At 37.7% G+C, this 22302-nt stretch overlaps 1 non-coding gene across 1 annotated transcript in view; it reads right to left on the reverse strand.

Annotated features, from left to right (window-relative positions):
• LOC100629757 (uncharacterized) overlaps positions 1–22089 on the reverse strand; it is a 51810-nt gene extending 29721 nt beyond the window's left edge. The window contains exons 1-6 of the transcript XR_011428743.1: positions 21925–22089; positions 10057–10187; positions 7808–7906; positions 5791–5936; positions 3349–3536; positions 2388–2585 (exon numbers count right to left, since the gene is read on the reverse strand). This is a non-coding gene — a transcript (uncharacterized protein). The remainder of the gene's footprint in view (positions 1–2387; positions 2586–3348; positions 3537–5790; positions 5937–7807; positions 7907–10056; positions 10188–21924) is intronic.
• Between the last annotated feature and the right edge of the window lie 213 nt (positions 22090–22302).

Below are 22302 nucleotides of genomic sequence, written 5' to 3' on the forward strand. Positions count from 1 at the left end.
AGCTATGTTGAAAAATGATTCACAGTTATTTAAAAAAAACTATTTCATAAAATATATCGAATCACATTGAATTAAATTTTAAATACTTTAATCAGACAGCATGTGATTAGAAAATTGTCTTAACATAAGAAATTAAAATACATTATTGCTTTCCTCCTTTTTTTATAACTGGTAGACCAGAATTAATTCAACTAAAAGACAAATGTCTCATTCAAATGCAGGGCAAAAGTCACTATGCTGTACAAATCAAGCTTGTTCAGTAAAGATTGCTCTGATCCTAGTTAAATTTGCTAATTGGGTCTCTTCTCCTTCTTATCTAAGTATTTCCATCTGCCTCCCTATTGTGCTTTGAAAGGCTGTCTCTTCATACACATTCTGAGGACATTCACTGTTGCTATTTTCTAGTGTCTGCTCATTTTTCTCTTCCCACCCTTCCTCCTCCACTTCCCCCTTTCCTCCTCTACCTTAGTCGCCTGTACCCCTTGGGACTATCACATCCATATTCAAGACAGCTTGATAACAGTGAGTCCTTAAAAAAATTGAAAATCTCAAGCAGAAGGGACTAGAAAACCCAGCTGCCCCAGCTTTGGAGCCTTGCTTCTCTATCACTGCTCTAGCTCTGGTGGCTCTTTCTCTGTCTTGGACGGAAGGAAAAAAACCAAACCGTTTTCATGCAGGCTTTTTGGGGCAGAAGTCCTTCAAAATACAAAGGATTTTACAAAACAACTAAAGAAAAATATCAAAGGCATAAAAATGAATAGTTTTACTAGCATGTACTTAATTCAAATAAAATTTAAATACGGATTGTGTTTGGTGGGCACAGTTTATACGGTACCCACACCTAGAACAGTCTTATTTTTGCTTCAACTCTCCTTATTTGGCTACGGGACTTTTTATACTCCAGGCATCATCTGCTTGATGACACCTTATTTCTTTACTTGTCACTCTCACCTCCGCTTCATCTCAGTAGAGCACAGGAGATGTGGCCATGTAGCAATGTCGACATTGCATTCACTTCTCCAACTGCCAGAAAAAGCTTTCCAAATCCTTTTGTACTCAGAATGCCAGCTGTGCCCCACTCTGTCTCACTCACCACACACCTACCCACACACTCGTTAGAGTTCCCACTGAGAGGTTGTTTTTCCTGAGAAAAGTCTAGCGCTTGCCTTATTTACAGAGCAGAAGAGAGTACACAGATCTGAGTGTTACACTGAGACTCCCACATCACCCGGCCAAACGTGCGTCCACCTCCTCAGATTATTTCCTGATTTACCATCACCCTTCACATCCCAAAGGGTTGTACAAAATTCTTTCAGCACAGGCTGACATCATCAAACAGATTTCACAAAGAGAGCAACAGCAGACTTTGTCTTGCAACATGAAGAGAGGTACCGTGTTCTCACGGCACTAGAGAGACACTTGCGGTTGCTGCATAGAATCAAGTGGACTGATAGAAATTGAGGTGTCCATGGAACTTCACACCACCATGTCTGAACAATGCTGTTCGTAACAGATCAAACCAATATTTTGTACCCAAAAGCACAAAGGGACTGGAAGCAGAGTTCCCATGAAAACAAACAGATGAAACAACAGAAATGTGAGATAATAAACAGTTTCTTTCTTCCATATCCCCGCTCCCATCTTTTTTTCATAGGCAGAAATAAATCAGAGCTAAGTTTCATGGCAGGAAGGGGTTAAAAGCATGAGCTCTGAAATGAGCTAGGTTGAGTTAAAAGCCAAACTACTATTTCTTAGTTTCTGTGAGCTCAAGCAATTTATTTAAACTCTCTGTGCCTCTGTTTCCTCATCTCTGTAAAATGGAAATAATGAGAGTTCCTCCCTCATGGAATGGGCAATCATGAAGATTACAGGTGATAATTGATGGAGACACCTCAGAACAGTGCCCCAAGCACACAAAAAACCCTCAGCGAATGTCAGCTATTACTGTTTTGGCAGGAGGAAACCAGACGATGAACAAGGAAGTTTGTTTTTTCTAAAATTTTCTCTTCGATTATTACTTGACAGCCATGGTCATCTACCTGTTTAATAATAACATGGCTATCTTATCCACATTGTATTTTTACTAAATTTTTAAATTGAAGGAATACACTTATTTTAGAGGAGAAATTGTTCTCAGAAATCCTGGGCTATGTTGAGCTGCACAGAGCCACTGTCTTTCCATGTCGCTGGTGTCCTCCACTTGATGGAACTGCCATGCTTCATGGTAAACAGGACAAAAGATGCCTGGAGCGACAGTTCCAGAAATGGAAGTCAGTTCTTTCATGACTAATGAGCATTAACAGCTGATGAGATTCAAATGGAAATCAGTCCAAGTTCATACTAAATGTCAAGTAAATACTAGAATAATAAAGAAGCAATATTTCTACCTGACCAAAGATCCAGACGGGAGCACCACAGACATCGGTCACGCAGACGCTGCAGTCTGCAGAGGAGCAGATAATCAGTGACCGGCCGCCCAGCTCACACAGCTCCAAGGAGCTGATCTGGTCTTCATGAGGTTGGAACGATCTTATCAGAGCTGGGGCCTGTGTGATTTTGTGCTTACTGGAATTAAGACAGTACTCCTGAATGAAAAGAAATGCAAGAATTCTAAAAAGTGCAGATATTAAATTATTGCAGTAATATAACACTTTTTTTAAAAAGTCAGATACGGAAATGAAAAAGGGTAAATTTGGGAGCAATAATCTGTGATCCAAATGCAAAAGAATAGTTCATGAGAACAGAGGTTAGAAGAATGGTATTAATGTTCAAAAAAGGGTTTCTAACAGATGTGACTAACTTGAGAAGTGGAAAGGAAGGAGAGAGAGAGGGATGGAAAGCAGAAGGACGAACAATAAAGTCAGTTATTTGATAGAGATGAACTTTATCATGTATGGGCAGTCATGCATTATACAATTTTACAACACTAGTAGAAAATTGAGCAGGTAACCAGTGACACAAAAATCACAAAGTAACTCATGATGACAGTAATGTTAGATGAAAGGCTAGTACTCTATTTAAATTACGTTTACGGTAGCATTTCAAATAAGGTATATCCTAATTATCTATGCTCAAACAACGTTGCAGTAACTTACTGACAACATTGCATTCCTAAATTGGGTGATTGATTTGACTATATGTTAACAGAAGATTTTTAATGTTGAGAAAATCTGTTTCCCATAAATTATTTAAAAGAAGTGTCACTGCACATGTAAATGTTTCCTTTAAAATATTCAGACTAAATATTTCTTCCTTTATCTAGGAAACAGACAAGACTGGATTCATAGTTATCTGCAACAAAAGGTCATCATAAGTAATAAAGGTCATGTGAGGATTTCTTCAATTTACCTCTATATTCCAGATTTTCAACCATCCATCAAGATCTCCTGTGGCGAGGTATTGATTCAACTTATCAATAGACATGATAATGGGTCCAACTCCACTATGAGCTAAAAATTCAGCCAGAAGTTGCTTCTTAAATGTATCCCAGAATCTGACATACCCAGATCCTCCACATGATACCAAGTTAACTCCTCCTAACATGTAAAGGAACACTTAATTAGGAAACGGTGACAAAAACGTGAGAAACAAGCTCAGTGGTCTTCCCGGTGGAAAGCATCTGGATGGTGGAAAGATGGGTAGCCTTGAGATCAATTCCAGCACTTTAATTCTCTCAAATATAAAATGGAGACAGGGGCCGGCCTGGTGGCTCAGCGGTTAAGTGCGCATGTTCTGCTTGGGCGGCCTGGGGTTCACTGGTTTGGATCCCAGGTGCGGACATGGTACCACTTGGCAAGCCATGCTGTGGTAGGAGTCCCACGTATAAAGTAGAGGAAGATGGGCATGGATGTTAGCTCAGGGCCAGTCTTCCTCAACAAAAAGAGGAGGATTGGCAGCAGATGTTAACTCAGAGCTGGTCTTCCTCAAAAAAAAAGAAAAGAAAAATGGCGGTAACCCTATGATAACCTCACTGGTTTATGTGGATTATTAAATAGGATACGTAAAATGTTCTATTAAATTTAGTTCTCTTTCCTTCATTCACTATTTTGTTATTATTTGGGTTTTTAAAGTTAGATAGAATTAATTTGTTCCTTTAAATGAAATTATAAACTATTAATTGCAACATTATGATGATATTCTTATTACACATAAAACCCATTTTTCTTAATGATTCATTGAACATATATATATATATACCCAAGAAGTAAGACTCCTTACGCACAGATGTGGATGCACATATATAGTTAGCACAGCATAACTATTGATTTCTCTATCCAACAGCATGCTTCCAATTCTATTTATGAGCTCACTTTAAAAATTTTCATCAGGAATTCATTTTATCCCTTATGGAACACTTTTTTGGTTCATAGGCCTAGAACTAACCTTTTCATTTTGCATTTTTACCAGCTTTGTGGAAGCACTTTCCCTAAATTATTCTTCTGTGGTAAAGTTCCTATTATTATTTGATAAATCTGTAGATGACTTCCAATTTGCTTCACAAATGGACTGCTGATTAACAATCATATCTGTTTAAGGCAGAAATAATGGCATGGAGCCGCTTCAGTGGGAGCAATTTGGGAATCCTGATAACATTAAGAAGAATTAGTGTTGAGGAAATAAGAGTAATTTCAGGATAATAGTTCATATTGTGAGGATAAGTAAGTTCTAGAAAATAGAAAGTTTTAGAAACTAACCCTTCCAAAGTCTACTCTAAATATTCCACAATGTTTCTATAACTCTATAAGAGTATACCTTTATCGATTTTTAATGTTGAATATTTTTATATGAAAATCAGGCAGATTTTCCACCTGCAAATTGAATATGGGAAAGTGAATATGGAAAGCATGGATTAGATATGTCTGTTTCTTTTTTCAAACATTTAACACATGTATGTCTAGATTCCCAATATTAAGAAAAATCACTTCTAAACTACAATTCTTTTTTTAGATGAAATTTCAAAAATATGCATTATTCTCAAAAGCAGATTTTTATTTTGAGAAGACTCAGGCTTCATTGATGCCATGTTAACGTAGTCATTAAAAACAGAGGGAAAATTAATTAAATGGTTATGTCATATATAATATCAAACATCTACAGTAATTCATATGGTAGCACCAGTGTTAACATACATCTCAGCAGAAGCTCTAACCAGGACTTTGGCTTACTCTGGAAAGTATGCACATCTGGTAAGGAACCCAAAGCATTACTTCCCACACTCCCCCCATCCCCAAAAAACAATTAAGACAAAGAGTAGGCAGCTCTCTTGACCTGGGATCAGCAGTTATTTCAAATTTTGCCATTGCGCCCCATCTCCAAGTTTCTCGCTATTTTTTCCTACTTCATTTGATACAGCAGCCGGTGCAGTCAGTCTCAGAGTGTCCCCTTCTGCCACATGTAGACCTAAGCTTTGGCTCATGTATTTGGAGCATATTTCTTGCTGTGCCCTCTGCCCTATCAAACCTCTTTCTGCCATGGCTGGAACACCAACTCCAATTGTTGCCCATGGCCAAGAGTTTGCCCAAGTTTTTCTCACTCTGGTCTGGACATAGGCAGCACTATATAAATTGTTGATCTAGCCTGGCTCCTGCTTCTAGACCCACCCTCCTAAGCCCTAAGCTCATTTGCCCTGGCCCATGGCGTCCCATGATCCAGTCCTGACTGCTAGCTAGATGCAGTCAAACTCTACAAGACCTAGATAGGATTAGACTGAACTCTCTTCATTGCTCCCTTTTGCAACATTTTACAATGTATCAAAGCAATCTAGAGTCAAAATATAAATAAGTATTTTACCTGTCTCTGCAATGTTTTTTCTTGCTTCAAGGAAGCAAAGCCTCATGACGGCATTATTGCGGTTGGTGTCAGTCTCAAAGCCTGGTCTGCTGTGGGGTGGGTGGGGTGGCTTCTCCCGGCCCCCAAAAGCTTTGGAGCCTCTGATTCTGTGATGGAAACAGGCGTCTTAATGAAAAGAAACATCTGCTTTTCAAACGAATGCTTACAAAAAACAACAGGCCTGCCTCCATCATGGTCTTGGATGACTCCATCAAGTCTCACAATAGGTTTACAGTTAACATCCATTGAGCTTTCTGCTATTCACTTCCTCAACCCCAACTTGAAGGATTGTTTGATTCCATGTTTGTTTTGGCATATTCCGTACACGCTCACTGTGTTTTCCCTTGATATGTATTAACAGGGACTTCATTTCCTAGTCACTGCTAACATCTTACAGATCCTGTTATGTTCAAGACAAATGTGATTCTAATATCACAGCATTTTCAGCTTATTAATCATTAATATTAATCTTGCAAATAATTTAATGAACACTAGATATAATGACTATTTAAATATATTTAATGGTCTTTTTTTTAATTTTGGTGAGGAAGATTGGCCCTGAGCCAACATCTGTTGCCAATCTTCTTCTTTTTGCTTGAGGAAGATTATCCCTGAACTAATATCTGTACCAATCTTCCTCTATTTTGTATGTGGAACGCTGCTGCAGCGTGGCTTGACAAGAGGTGTGTAGTTCTGCACCCAGGATGGCGACATGCTTCAGGCCACTACGCCACTGCGCCAGCCCCTAACGATCATTTTTTAGCAATATTATTTGTCAGTGAGCTACCCTGGAAAGGATATTCCTAACGACACTTCGATTATCTAATGATACCATCTCCAGATCACACTAATAAAAACTGGAGATGTTCACCTCAAAATTTATGAATAGTCTGCACATAGTTATGAAAAATCTATACACAGGTACCTTCAAAATTTCAGAGCAAGAAATTTATAGCAATGCCTCTTACATCTTCAGAAATTTGCCAGTGTCTGCTTTTCCTTCTTATCTAACCCTCTGTGTATTTAATTGTTGCCACTGTTAGGTTTGCTATAAGAACAAGATGGCGCTGTCCCGAAGGCCAGTGTAGAAGAGGAGGCAGAATTCCACCCTCTCCCTGGAGGGTTCCGATGAAGCATGATGGTGAGCTCTTTATACATACAGCAGGTCAGAGCTTTGTGCCTACAACCAAGTAAGCCCAAAATCTCTTAAGTTGGCTTTCTTACTCTTCACAAATTACTCCTTCAGCTTTTCACAAGAAAGCTTTATCTGATGACCAGTCCTCTCCTAAGATCCAAGTCAGACTCTGTGAGTTTATCCAATTGAGACAACAGAATCTCGCTGGGCCATGAGGAATGACATATTCATTACCCAAATAAATTAGTCTAAGGAAAAACCTTTAGCATCTAAGGGAACTAACATAAAAATGTGACAGGCAAGTGTCAGGACATTTTGCTTAAGTATAAAATATTCATATGCTCTGCTAAACTCTCATAAAATACAATCCACTCCCATCTAATGCTCCTCACAGGTTTCTAAGGCAAGAAATAATTTGAGATTTCCGGGTGGTGTAATATTTAATACAAGTCCTAGATTGAGCCTGAACAGCCTATCAAGTGAACACGTGTTCCCATTTTCCTACCTGGGGGTACCCAAGGTTCACTCAAAGGCAATTTGGCGAGTTTTATTGGCAAAAACTAAACAGGATAAAGATGAAAGGGCTGCTCCCTCTTGTCAGTAATTCAGAAACGCCAATGTAGCACAAAGAGAAGAAATGGTAGGCCACGGAAAATCTGCTAAGCCAAGTGAATCTCAGGGTTCTTTTTAGTCACTTTGATAAGACACTGTTATCACTAGTCCCTTGCGCTTATAGCCAATGATCTATAATTTAGGAGCAAGCAGCATCAGCTATATGCAGCCACAACCAGCCTACTGTGCTTCGACTCAGCCACATTATTTTACTTTCAAACTTGCACTCACCCGATTTTGAGTCTAGCAGCCTCTGGTAATCAGGATGAAGGACCTAGGAAGCACTTTCTGTGCTATTGTTCCACAGAACAATTTCTCCACCATAACTGCCTATATGAGCCAAGATGGAGAACACAAATTGCCAAAAAGTTAGAAAATGTGAGCAAGAGCAAAGAGCAAAAAGTTACAAAATATGAGCAATGCAAGCAAAAATATGAGAAAATAGCATTATCATGATATCTTACATGGACTCTGGCACATAGTAGGCACTGTATACATTTTTGGAGACATGAATGAATAATAATAACTAGTATTTTTATTAAGCTTTAGAACTTACAATCCTCGCAACATACCTGTGCATAGTGTGATAGAAATTTGCTGTCATATCTTTTCCTTTTATAGTAATAAAGCACTCAGAATAAGGGCTTTGCAATTAAACAACTTGAGTCTGAATCTTGGTCCCGCCACCTCCTAGCTATGTGACCTTTGGCAAGTTATTTAACTGTACAGGACGCCACCATTTCTGCACCTATAAACCTGAATTAAGAATTGTGTTTGTTTCAGAGGATTGTTATGAAGAATGAAAAGTACTTAGAATAGTACCTAGCATATTATAAGCACGAAAAAGTGTTAATAATAATTATCATACTTTTTTATTGTTGAGAGAGGGCAAGTCGATCAAATTCTAGGTTTCTGTTTCCCACATCTCTTCTTTTACGTGTGTGTGTGTGTGTCCTTTTCATTTCCTCCCTCCTGTATTCTTTACTGAATGCTGCTTTCTCCAATCCTAAAATTCTCCCTAGAGAAAGTTCTTCCTAATTGCTCTCAGAGAACATAGAAAAGCCAAAATAGGGAGGCTAAGTCTGGCCAAGCCTGTCCTGGGGAGGAGCAATGCGTGCCCAGACCTCTGCCCTCAGCAGCTCAGTGAGAACAGCTTCCTGCTGAGCAGAGCGTCAGTGTGAAGTGGAGAGCAAAAGAGAAGAGCTGAGTCTGAGTGGGATGTACACATGGTGTCTTTCTTGGGATTTAAAGAAAGAAGAGAATAACACATGCTAAACTCTGTATCGTCCTGGAGAGAGGAACCCATGTAACTCACACATTGGCCAAGGATGATGGATTTCCATGGATTAGCTGTCCATGGGCGTATTCATCTTTTCCTACGATTTTGAAATGCTTTCCTTGCAAAGTACTTGATCAAACATTTTCCCATAGGACCGATGGGATGAGAATGAATGAAGAGATGATCTATTCACCAATTACAATGGTATTTTATGACACGCACAATAACAACTATACAGCCTGATAGTTTACTTGTCTCCATCACACTTCAGTATGTGTGCAGATACCCCCTGCAGGGATAGACTTCCAGCAGCTTATAGCAAATTCAATTGCAGAGTTGCCCTACCGGAAAGTAATCATGTCAGTTCTAAAAACAATGGAACTTTAAGTGTAGACAGAGCAGTAAACCTCACATTGTAACACTTCATAGATGTCTCGGTTCTTTTCCTCTGAGTTTTCATTCCTCTTAATTGATGACATTTTTGGTTCTATAAAAAAATGTAGGCTGTCAAAACATGGACTTGATAATTTCATGGTGCAATCTGTCTTTATAAATTGTTTTCTTTGGCTGGAAATGAGACAACAATTTCTGATCCTCTTTAATATGTCACATCAAAGCATACCCATGGCCTCTTTTAAGAGCTTGGATTTGTAGACATTTTGTGAAGCCAGTCTTTAACCAACATTAGTTAGACTAAATTGTGCCAAAGAGTTAATATGTTCCCATGATGACACATCTGAGTGCCACAGAAGTTGATTTGTACCCAACAGTTCTGAAGCTACTCCTGGAAAAAGGACACTAAAAATAAAAGCTAACATTTAACCAATGAGCTTACTGTGTGCCGAGCACTGTGTTAAGCCCTTACACAGATTATCTTATTCAATCTTAGCTGTAAACCAAGATATTCTTATACTATTATTAGTCAGAAAAAAATTATGATTTAGATGTTAAATAACTTGATCAGTATCATGCAGTGGCAAGTGGTGGAACCAGGATCTCAAGCCAGGTAGCCAGGCTCGGGAGCCGATGGGCATAACCACTAGTGTATTGGCCTAGAAAGAAGAACCAAGAGTAGCTTTCAGTGCAAGGATTCCTTCAAGAAATATGTTCACTTTGCAGTAGAGAAAAGGCTTCTTAAAAGTGAGTGAGGCAAAAGAAACCAAACTCTCAGCACTGATTGTCAAATGAATATTCAATTAACCTGTAGCAAGAGTTTGTGGAGGTAGAAATGCAGGACACGAAATATCATCTCGGGGTTGTATTCCTCCTTTCCATTCTTCAGGCTGGATCAAAAACTGATTGAAGCTCTGAAGTCGAAATACAGTAATAGCCCTGGTAAAAAAGACATAGAATTTAGCTGTGAATCTAAAAGTGATATAGATATCGAGTAGCCATCATCCACTTGGGGATGTAATTTGAGAGGTCTAAAAGACTGCACTACCCCAAATTTTATGCCCACTTGTCATCCATAATACTGAACTTCCCACATTGAACTTTGTTTTGGATTCTCTCATTGAATTCGCTGGCAAATTATGAAGTATTAGAAGGTTAATTATCCTTTCACAATCATTAACACCAAACATGTATGCATTTATCAGATTAATTATCCATCACCAAGACCCTAAAGCAAAGTTTCCCCATATGGATAACATGGAACCACTAATTGCTTTGTGACAGTAGCAATAAAAAAGAGGATGGGTCTGTGAACACAAAATATTTGGTAGTTTGAACAAAAGTAATAAGGCTTCTTATCATCAAAGCATCCAGGACATTTAAAATGTTTCCATTCCCTGTGGCATTTCTCAGACTTACTTGACCACAGAGTCCCTTCTCAGTCAGCGTCTTGAAGACTACCATTTGTGGAACACACTTGGAAAATGTTGCTCCATAGAAATGGTACACAGGACAGATACATTTTGAACAGAAATAATAATTTTAAAATGTCAGAATCTTAAGGCACTGCTCTGGCGAATTGAGGGTAGGCCAGGATGGGCAGAGAATGAAATGCCTGGGGCCTGGTGGGGAAGGGAGGAGTGTAAAAATTAAATTGTGACCTGAGCTCTGGCTACCAGCCTATGCTAAGCCTGTCCCTCTTTCTAGGGCCACACACATCTCAACGAGCATTTGTAACCACAGGTGTGGTGTCTTCACCCTCATTCTCTCTTCACCTCACTGAAGTTTTTCTTCTATTCCCACCACTCTGAACGTCTCTAAATTGCCCCATCAACGTAACTCCTCACTCTGATGAATGTGGCTTTCTCCTCCTGGAAACTTTTGTTTCCAGTAGGTCCTACTTCTTTCCTGCCTCCCTGCTGTTTCATTCTCTGTCCTCCTTTTTCTCTTCCCTTCCTTCTCTCCCGCATATGAATATGGATATTTCTTACTGTCATTCTTCCACTCCATCCTCTCTCCTCAAAAGGGCTTGTTCAAGGATTTGGTATACCCCTGGAGGTTCCAATCTCACTCCTACACAAAGGGATCTTAAATTTATCTTCATTCATAACTTTTTCCAGTGCTGAATAGTTCTCTCTTGACAGTTAACAGTTCCATTTAAGGCTCCCATCAGCAACATATCAAAAATCCAAATTTGCCACCTTCCCTCCACACCAGACCTCCTTAAATTCCCTAATTTGGTTGATAGACCAGCATTCCAGCCTCCTACATGTCTTTCTCTCCCCTAGTCAAATCCAATACTTAGATTCTACTTCTATGATATGTTACATATTCATTCCGTCCTTTATATTTTTGACGGCCAATGACATCTTCCTAGTTCCGCGCTCATTATCTCACAGTTGAACAATTGTAACAATCTCTTAACCAATTTCACTGTTTCTAGTCCACCCACTTCTGGTACAGTCTTCATCCTGCTATTAGATTAATCATTCCATTCTGGGTCTCTTAATATGCATTCATTAGATGAGCATTTCTGTTTTCTACATGGACGTCCCCATTCTTGGTGCTGCAGGGGGTAAAACCATGAGCACAAAATGACTAAAATGCACAATGAAATGCGGTAAGTGCCAAGGAAGTACTGATCAACTGCTGTGGAAGTCCAAGTGTAGAAATCACAGAAGGCTGAGTTCAGGGGTCAGATTTAAGCTGGACCATACGAGATGTGCAGGATTTGGAAGAAGAAGGTACTCTAGGAAGAGAAAACAACATGATCAGAGAGAAGCTAATGCCCTATTCAAAAGCATTTCCTAATTTTCCATATCCACATGACAAAATTCAAATGTGTGGGCCTATTCTTCAAGGCTTAACAATACTTGAGGCCAATCTACTTTTTTAGAATTATTGCTCTCTATTCTTCTATCCTTGCTTTTCAAAGTAAAATGTGAATGTTCAACTAAATATTTGACAGGACTATGGGAAGCCACAGGGTAAATATGGTGCACCTTCCTGAGTGTTAATTTTACTCAAAGAGTTTGAGCAAAAATATTTTATATTAACATAAGGATAGATGAATTAATGCAATAGAATGCAAAATTCATCTGATTTTAAAGATAGGATATGAGGTTTCGAACAAATTTCTTTGTTGCAGGAGCTGTTTGCAACTGTTAGGGGTATTCAGGGGCTACGTTTTTAAAGCACACCTTCTTGTTCAACACAAACAATAGTCTTACTGGTGTCTGAGCACCCTTCACGTTTCCAGCTGCTTTGTCTTCATTCATGGCATGCTCTTCCATCCCTCTGTGCAGTTTCTTTCACAGACATATTCACATCTAGCTACCCACGCACCTATTCTCTAAGGCCCGTCCTAGTCTGGTAGGTTTCCTTCAACTAGAGTTGAAAGAAATATTTCCTCTTCTGACCTCTTACATCATTCAAATTTTACTTATAATGCTTAGTAAACATTATTTAGTCTCTGCTCTTCTGTTAGATTGTAAATTCTCAGAAAACAGATATCTTGTCTTATTCTGCAACCCCACAGTAGCAAGCATAGTGACCTTCACATATCAAATATTCAATAAATATTTGTCAAATGAATGAGTAAAAAGTTCTCCACTCAAATGTCACCTCCTCAAGTAAGCCTTCCTGTCACCTTAGCTGAAGACTCTCCCTTGAGTCTCTCATCTCTCACTCTACATAGTTTTTCTTTATTACATTTTCATCATGTGATATTGTGATCTATATTTGTTTGTCTATTTCCTATCTCTTCTATCATAATAAACTCTAGGAGAGCAAGGACTTTGTTTTATCTCTTCTTCATCAGTAGTGTCTAGAATAGTATCTAGCACATAATAGCCATTAAATAAATATTTGCTGAATCAAAGTGTGAATTATTCTGTTTTTTAAAATATCAATAATTTTAATATTAGTGTTCTTTTAATAATATTAATATCAGGCTTAGAAAGATAATATAAAGTAATTTGCAATTCTGAAATTGTAGTTAATCTCATAATAGCTTTACATGTGTATATTTTAAATTTTCTCTTTACCTAATGGTAAGTTTGCTTGACGAGACTGCCCTTTGGGAAGGGAGACTGTTGGGTGGGAGTGAGAAGTAAGAGATTAATCCTATATCTTTTCTATTATCTCTCAGCCAAAATTCAATGTTAAATGTCTTTTCACCAAGATGCCCATATTAACTAGACATATGTAGAGAGTACCACCCAAAGGCGCAAAATGCCTTTCATAAGGTGGTGTGAAAAATAGCCCTTCTGATATTTGACCTTGTGTGTCAAAATGTTGAGAAACTAATTAGCTGACAGCTTTCCCTTAAAACCTAACCTGAAATTTTCATTTGAGATGACAGTTATCCTTAAAATGCCTTCAGAATCCACACTGTATTTCTTATTTTGTCCATTTCAAAGACAACTTTTTCTAAGTTTGCACTTTTGCCAAGAGTAAAATTAAAGTGCAGAATGAGCCAATTTTAAGGCCCTTTTAGTAATCTGAGAGATTTTTCTTTCTGATATTGAAGGAGTTTACTAGTTCCATTCCACATCTCACATTTGAAATCCTAAAAGAGCTGCTACTGAGTCATCGCGTCATCTTGTGAAGATGATCCTGTCTCTAATTCAGAATTTAGATATGATGACCAATTCTGTAAGAATAAAATTAGTTTACCTGTCAAGTGCCAAAAAATACAAAAAAAATTTTTTTTTAGAGAACCTCTTTTAGGATGAATGAGATAGGAAAATAACATTCACCAAAACTTATCATGTAGAAAACACCATGGAGAGAACAAAAGAACACAACTATTTGTTCCCTCAGAGGTTAAATGTTCATGTGTGGTTAGTCCAATTATCATAAGAACCTATCCTTGTTTGATTCATTGCCTTTTAGGCTTAAAGGGGTACCTCAAAGGCAGAGAATGAGCTCAATATAAATCATTTTATTCTTTATCCTAAAACTTTGGAGTCAAATTTGGACACTGAAACCATCACAAAATTAGGTTTGAGGGTAATTTGTGAATTTCAATCATACCCACCCGCTCCTGACCTCCAAGATGGTTATTTAGAATAAGTTACAACTTTAGAAATTTTCACTTTGATTCTTATCCTAATAATAGAAACCAACTGAGTCATATAGGATTACAGTTCCTTAGAAGGCAATTATTAAGAATTTAATATCTTGTGATAGGGAAGTTTTATTGTTGAGGAACTTCAAATCCCTAATCTCATTTCACTTAAAAATACTTTGAGAAATCAAATTAAATCAGCAGCTATTTTGAGCACGTACTTTTTACAGAGCTCTGTGAAGGATGCTACTATCAATAATAGTTTCAGAATTATGTGAAATTATGTGATTCTCTTTTTTAGTATTTGTATAAGTCTAGATAATTTACAGAGATAAAACTTTCACAAACAGAGGTTTCTCCTTTAATGGAAAGGAGAGAAATAAAGTGAGGGAAACTAAGAGTTTGAGTCTATTTTTACAGAGAGTTGTAAGTATAGAATCATAGAATTTTAGGGCAGGATAAAATCTTAAACTGTTATGATCATTTATTTGGTTTTACTAGAACTATACATATTACATGACTACTTTAAACAAACGCAAAGATAATGATCATTTATTCATTTAATTTTACCAGTGTAAACAAGGCATTTAACCAAGTGTTGTTTAACTGACCCTATGTCAGTTCACCACTTTGTCTCTAAGTATATTTTGCTCCAATTAAGAAACATGTTGCTAGAAGTTCTTCTTTTTTCTGACAGAAATATTCTGTAGATATGAATGATCGTATTTCTAAATATCCATCATGGGCTTTCTAATTCAGGTTTGGCCGAGGCCCACTTCATGGTGGCATTGACCATATCCTGCCTGGAATGTATGGACTCCCCAGTTAGAATGTGACGCCCTTGAGAGCAGCCATCAGCCTTCTTCACACTCAGTCTGTCATAGTTCCTAACTTGGTGCTTTCCATCTAGGTGCAGTTTAAAAATATTTGTGGGAAGGAAACGGAAAAAATAAGGGTAAGCTAAAACTTTGAGGTATTGTTAGGTTGATAACACATTTTTTATGTGTTTCTTCAAATGCACAAAAATGATTCACTGGCTTTGAGTGACATAATCAACCTCCTCAGTCAAATTATTTGTTTAAAAGGATATAGTTGTTCTGCCATAATTTAATGACTCAGGAACGGTGGAAAGAGCATGGACTTTGGCATAGAATTCTAGCTCAGCTGCCTACTAGCTTTGTAACCTTCGCCAAGCTACCCAACCTCTTCAAGCTTTGTTTCCTCCCTTGTAAAAAAGGATTGATAATGCTTAGCTGCCTGGTTTATTGTGAAGCTAGAATAAATTTGAATATCTGTACTGTTTGCCTCTTATTTGCAGTGCGACCATGGGTAATAAATCTCTCTAATCCTTAGATTTCCTGTGTATTCAATAAACATTACTGAAGTCATTCAAGAAATATCATTGAGCATCTAAAAAGCACCAGACTCTATATGTATATATGTACTATATATACATATTCTTATCAGGTGCTCAGCGATATTTGTTTAGTGTAAATATATATGTGTGTGTGTGTGTGTGTGTGTGTGTGTATACACACACATATTCCATCTGAGGAGTAAAGAGAGTAAAGAGTATAGAGAGATGTCCTGGTGGAGAAGATGTATGAATGAGACTTGAAATAGGAATAAACATTAGCCACATGAAAAATGTTTGCAGAGCGATTTCTAGACAAGGGGAGGAAATAAAGGAATGGGAGTGTGAAACAGCATGTTTGCATGAGAACACCCCGACAGCAGGTTGCTACTTGAGTTTAGAATGTACACAAGAATGGGTGAGAATGGAGAAACTAAGAATAGGCCCAGGCCAGAAGGAGCTTAGATTTATTTTGTAGACACTCCGAAAGGTGTTAAACAAGGAAGTAACATGATAGAATGCATTGTAGAAAGAAATCATGTAACTAAAATGTGCGGAATCTATGTAAGAGGCAAAGGAGGGGCATTACTAGAGGAAAGGACAAATTAAAAGGCTGTGGTATTACGCCAGATAGAAATGATGCTCTGAATTACACAGTTATAGTAGGAAGGGGGAGAGGTTTGAGAAATATTTAGAATATAAAACAGACAAGACGTAGTGACTACTTGGTTGTGAACTTGAGTGAGAAAGAAAAACCGAGGTGGATGTCTGGGTCTCTAGCTGTTAACTGAAGCCTCAATTCTACGAGAAGAAGGAGTTTTTTGTGAGGGGAATAAATAATAAATTCAGTTTAGAATATGTTGAATTTGAGATTGCAGTCAGAAGCGTCCAGCAAACAAATGGATAAGTGAGCTTAGAGAGATAACAGCTGAAGATTTGCAATATCTACAAAATAATGCTTACCTTCCAAGATGCAGCTAAGAATTAAGTTAGATAACGTATGTAAAGTGCCTAATGCTACAAAGCACCATAAATAAAATAAATCGGATGGCATATTTAGGTACCTCACTCAATAAATGTAATTTCTATTCCATCCAAGGCAAAATTATCAAGCTAATCTCTTTAGAGATACAGGGTGACTTAAACAGCCTCACTCTGGGTTTTAAAGAAAGCTTAATGAGCTGACTGTCAATCTTCCAGTTATTTCTTCTCTAATCACTGATCTATTAAGGAGTTGGCTGAACAGGGCATCTTTCCCCAGCTATAACTTAACAGTTGCCCTGTCCTGTTGCCTCTCGTTAAATGCCTCCTGGTAAAAAAGGCCCTGGAACAATCCTGCCACATCCATCCTTACATAAGGCCTCTAACTTAGGAATGATAACCTTTAAATCCACCAAAATAAAACTGAAATAACATAATTGAGAATGTATTCATTCAACTTTCACTTCCAACTAAGGGATCCAAGTCCTGACAACCTTGTGGAAGATGGAAAACATGGAGGAAGATGGGAAGAATGATATCTCTTCCTCCTCTCATTTTAGTCTTCCCAAAGCTTCCCCCAACAAGTTTATAGAAAGTGACCGCCCACCAATATAGATCAGAACACCTAGTATTCCTTTAAACTACTTTTAGATGACTCTAGATATCTAATCTTTAACAATTTTCCACCATAAGTAATTTTAAAAAACCATGTATGTGATGCTAGTAGAAACTATGGATAACTATGGATATCTAAAACATGTAATTAAGAAAATGATATCTCCAAAGTTTTGACCTACACTGATTAATTTTTACAATTCTTTTTTGTTATGTTTAAAATTTAAATTAGATCAGCTATATACCACACATCTACCGTGCCATGATATTAGAGAATTAAACCTATTTGTTGCCATGGCCTAAGTATGGAGATCATTAGGCCTTGTCTACTGGAGTGGTTAGGAGTTGTTAACAGGTCACGATCACTCCCAGGGATGTGAAGAAGCCTTGTCTTTCAAAGGTGAGGATGATTGAATTCGTTCTTAATATCAAGTAGAGTAATCTGGTCTATACTTTCTTTCCTTAGAGTCAAAGCACCCCTGAAAACTAAGCTGTGTGTGGCACTGTGTTTTCTAGTCTCTATATGCACATTTGCATTAGAAGAAAAGCCTTTCCTATAATTCATAAAAGTCCCCAAATATATACTGCTAGTTTTCTAGGTATAATCCTAGCTTCAAACCACTAAGATCATAATTCTATAGTGAATGATGTTTGGCAAATTACCTATTAGAGCAATATTTTGTGAATTGTTGAATTTATGGACAATATATTTTCAAAACATACCACAAGTTAATTTTCTTAGTGCATATACAATACTGTGGAAAAGGCCCTGTTTATGATCCCTTAGTTCTCTCAGGAAAAAAGGAAAGAAAAGTAATTTTCCTTGTAATGAAATGGAAGAATTGCTCCTCAAGAGCCGTAAGTGGGCTGTGAAAGGCCCTCTTCTGCACTGATATGAAGGAAGTGCCAACACAGAATTCAGTAGGCTATTTCCCTTTTGTGCTGCAATTTAATATAAGTAACAAGAGAAGAAGGAATGAGCTTCCTTTACAGTTGAAGGAATGTAATTTTCACGTTAAGAATTTATTGACTATAAAATTTGGGAAACTTTTGGAGTTAACACTCAAAAAGTGGTATTATGCTCCTGTCTGGAATGGTTAAATAAAAAGACAGATTCCCAAAGCCAGAGAAAGCCTTAGAACGCTTCCCAAAGCCACTCAAGCTATATGATCTTATAATATTTTATTCACTAAGCATTCAGTCAGTTCCAACTAGAGTTTCACCCACCTAGGTCACCAGCAAATTGACTCAGAATCAGTCTAGATCTCTATGTTCTCTTTTCTTTTAGATTTTGATCCAAATAAAAACCTTCTCCTTTTACCTTGCTACAGTTTTGCATGAAGGATATCATACCTCTCCCACCCTATAACCAGTATTGTCTTCTTAAGAACCAGGATCTGTGAAATATCCACAGCTCCCTCCTGCCCAACACTGAGTGTGTGGTGACAGCATCCATTGAAGTCTCATACCTTGAAGAAAAAATCAAACTCATTTTTGAGACAAGAAAAGAAAGTGTCTTCTTCAAGGAGTAAAACAACATGATGTAATAGGATTAAAATTTTGTGTTTATATTCTAGACTAGGGTTGATTCACTTGGGATATGTAATAGTTAAAGAAAATCCTCTCACCATTTAAATTTAGCCATTATATTTATTAATATACTTGTAATCCTATCAGTCTGTTCTAATAATAGTTGAATCAAAGGCTGTAAACTAGTGCATATTTTTAAGAAGGAGGCAATGTAAAATCATGAAGAGCCATATTTGGAGTCTGTCAAAATCCTGGTTCTTTCTCTAAGTGTGTCTCTGAATTTCAGTTTCCTTGTTTATGACAGATACCTTACTCCTCAGGGATGCTTGAAATTTTAAACATTTACTACAGAGCCTGAAACAGTCATCATGTACTAGGTTTCCCATTGTCAGCCAATAAAACCTCTTGTTGATTGTGGGTGCCAGACTGAATCCTACAAAGGCACAGGCAGTTCTAGTTAACCTCGGGCAGTGGGGGAGGACACAGATCTGATGGATGCACTTTAGGAGAGAACATCATTAGGTCACAAGCAGTTAAAACTAAGCCCTGCTTCGAAACATTGTTGGGACATCATGCCCAGAGGGCAAGTTGGCATTCAAAATTAAAATGAATATACCCTTTGACTCAAAAATTCAACCTCTAGAAAATCTTCTCACAGAGACACTCATGTATGAAATGACGTATTTTGAAGGCTAGCCTTAAAACATTGTTTATGAAAGCTAAAGATCTGAATCAACCAAATTGCTCATTAACAAAACTGAACAATCGGAACATGAAATATCTATATAGTAGCATACATGTAGCCATTAAGAAGAATGAATAATCTCCATGTTCCTAACTTCTGTTACAACTCAACCAGCTATGGAAACTTAAGCAAGTTGCTTTAGCTCCCTGGACTTCAGTTTCCGCATCTGTAAAACTGGGATAATAATAGTGACAACGATATAGATGTATGTGTGTGTGTGTGTGTGTGTGTTTGTATATAAAGTGCTTAGGACAGTGACTGGTTCACAATAAGCATGCAATAAAAGTTAGCTAACATTATTATTATTATATGCATTTATATGAATCAATGTCCAAGACAGAAAAATACAAAATGCAGAAAAGCATGGATAGTGGGCTGCCATTGAGAAACAAATGGTGCTCACAGGCCAGAAGGATGCACAAGAAACCGGTAACAGTGGTAGCCATAAGGGAGGATTCAGGAACAGGGGTGAGAAGGAGACCTTCTTTTCACTGTATATCTTCTATATTTTAAGTTTTATTGTGTGAAAACATTAATTATTCAAAACATTAGTTCATTTGAAAACAGACACTTCAAAACCGTGACAAATAAGATGATACTTTTAAATCTTTGATTAGATAGGTACTGGTTTTGGATTCTAAATTATAAATGAGATTGGAAGATGTCGTTCATTCTTGTTTCTTCAAAGAATATGGCCAGAGTAGCTCAACTCTGATTATGCATCCTACATAGAGGTTGCCAAATTTCAGAATTCTGTTGTGCTATTATGATAAAGATAAATGTACCTTCAAAAGCTGTGATTATACTACTAAATTCGCATTAACTTCTAAGATGACAAAGCTTGAGCTGAGACTTTGAGGGGTACACATTTCTTTATCCATGCCACTTTCTTTTCCTCTAAACATGGCTCTTACCAAACCCACCTAAGATAATACCCACAAATGGGTATTTTAAAGATCTGACTGTCCCCAGATCTTACTAAGTCCCTTAGTTGGGCTCGTTTTAGCAACCATCTACAAATTCTGCCCTACCCTGACTCTATAACAGTTACTTTCCAAGATAGAAGTGAAGGGAACATAACCCACTGGCTTAATTTTCCATTTTAGTCTCATACCCCAGGACAGGTAAGTGGGACACTGACTTGTTCCTTATGCCTCAGCCACTGTCTAATTTGTACTCCAGTTCCAGTTATTCCTGTTTTATTCCACCTTGACTATCGGGATGGGGATTATCCCATAACCTTCATGCATCTTTCCAGTTCTCCCTTGAACTTGATTACTTTACTTAAACCCAAGCTCCTAGGCCATAACTCATGCCATCAACCTTCCCAGAAGCCAAGTTTTGCTGATTTCCAGAGATTCGCACTGCAACCTGCCGTAGCACCTCCTTCACACTGACTGTTGCCAACCTGGCATCCCCCTGAAACTTGCCCCCAACTTGCAAGATGTGCTGCCCACATAGCCAGATAATTTTCCATTACCTTCCCCTGCAGCCTACCTAAACGCATCATACATCCCACCAAGGAAGGTACATCTAATTAATACCCTTCTGACTCCAGTTATGACAGAAGTCTGAGAACCATTCAAAGCTTATTCAGGAAACTGCCTTCTGTTGCCTCAGAGTGTTACAAGCCATCTCCAGTCAAAGGCTGTCAGTATTCTTGGAGCTGAGAGGAGCAGAAAAGATTTACTGGTGGGCATGATTTCAGATTGCAAGTATCCAGCTTTGCATGGAAATTTGATCATTTTTGCAAAGTGAAATAGCACCTTCCTTCCAGAAGAAATTAATAATAGTTACAAAGTAAGAAAACTAGGGGCATAAAATAGTGTTAGTTTAGGATGGATAATAAATAAGATTATGACTGTTCTTCCTACTATCCTTTCTCACTGTGTCAATTTCCCTCATACAAAAGTGCAAGTTACAAAATGGGTTAGTTTTAAAATATTCATTTTATGAAAAATTTGCATCAATGCCATTTTTAAAAGTTTACTTTTTTGCCCTGATTTCTCATTTTATAAACTGACAAAAAAGCAAACTAGAAACATTAGCTGAAGCACATGAAAATTATTCAGGCCTCTTATTCCCCAAAGTAGTCCTCTCTCCAGAACACTGGAAAAGGCTTGCTGAAATAAGCAAGCCAAACTGTGTTTCTATTCTGAATAATTTATTCAGAAATATCATTTATTCATTTTTCCACATAAGTTTATTTTCCTAACGGCTTTGTTATTAGATTGTTTGGGTTATTTGGCTCTTCTTTTCTGGTCTCATCTCTCTTCGTCCAAGGCCAAAAAGGCAAAAACGAATTAGCTATGGCTGTGTCTCTTTGCACGATATTTCAGCCCCCGCATCTGTGGATGGAAAACCATCACTGTGTTCGCACCTTTACGGTCCCATCTGTGCTGCCAGTCAAAAGCCATGTCTCATTTGCATCCAGGGCCATGGTGCTGATTTCTGCGTTGCCATGGCAACCAGCAAATTGTTTGATTTTCTGCCCAGTGTCTATCATCCAGAAGGAAACAGTCAACCCCACATCAGAGCTGATTACCTAAGAGAAAATAACATTGCAAAGAAATTCAATGTAGTCCCAGAATCCACCATTTTTATTTCAATAAAAATATCTAACTATGCATTTCCACTCTTGAGATCCCCCAACAGCTTGAGACTTTTTTGTAATGTATGTTCATTCTTTTTGTTAAGCTGATAACATTTCAATTTCTAGGCCAGAGCTGAAGTAATGAAGTCATGATTCTTTTTATCA

This window comes from Equus caballus, chromosome 19 (assembly GCF_041296265.1).
Source record: "Equus caballus isolate H_3958 breed thoroughbred chromosome 19, TB-T2T, whole genome shotgun sequence".
Classification (NCBI taxonomy): domain Eukaryota; kingdom Metazoa; phylum Chordata; class Mammalia; order Perissodactyla; family Equidae; genus Equus; species Equus caballus.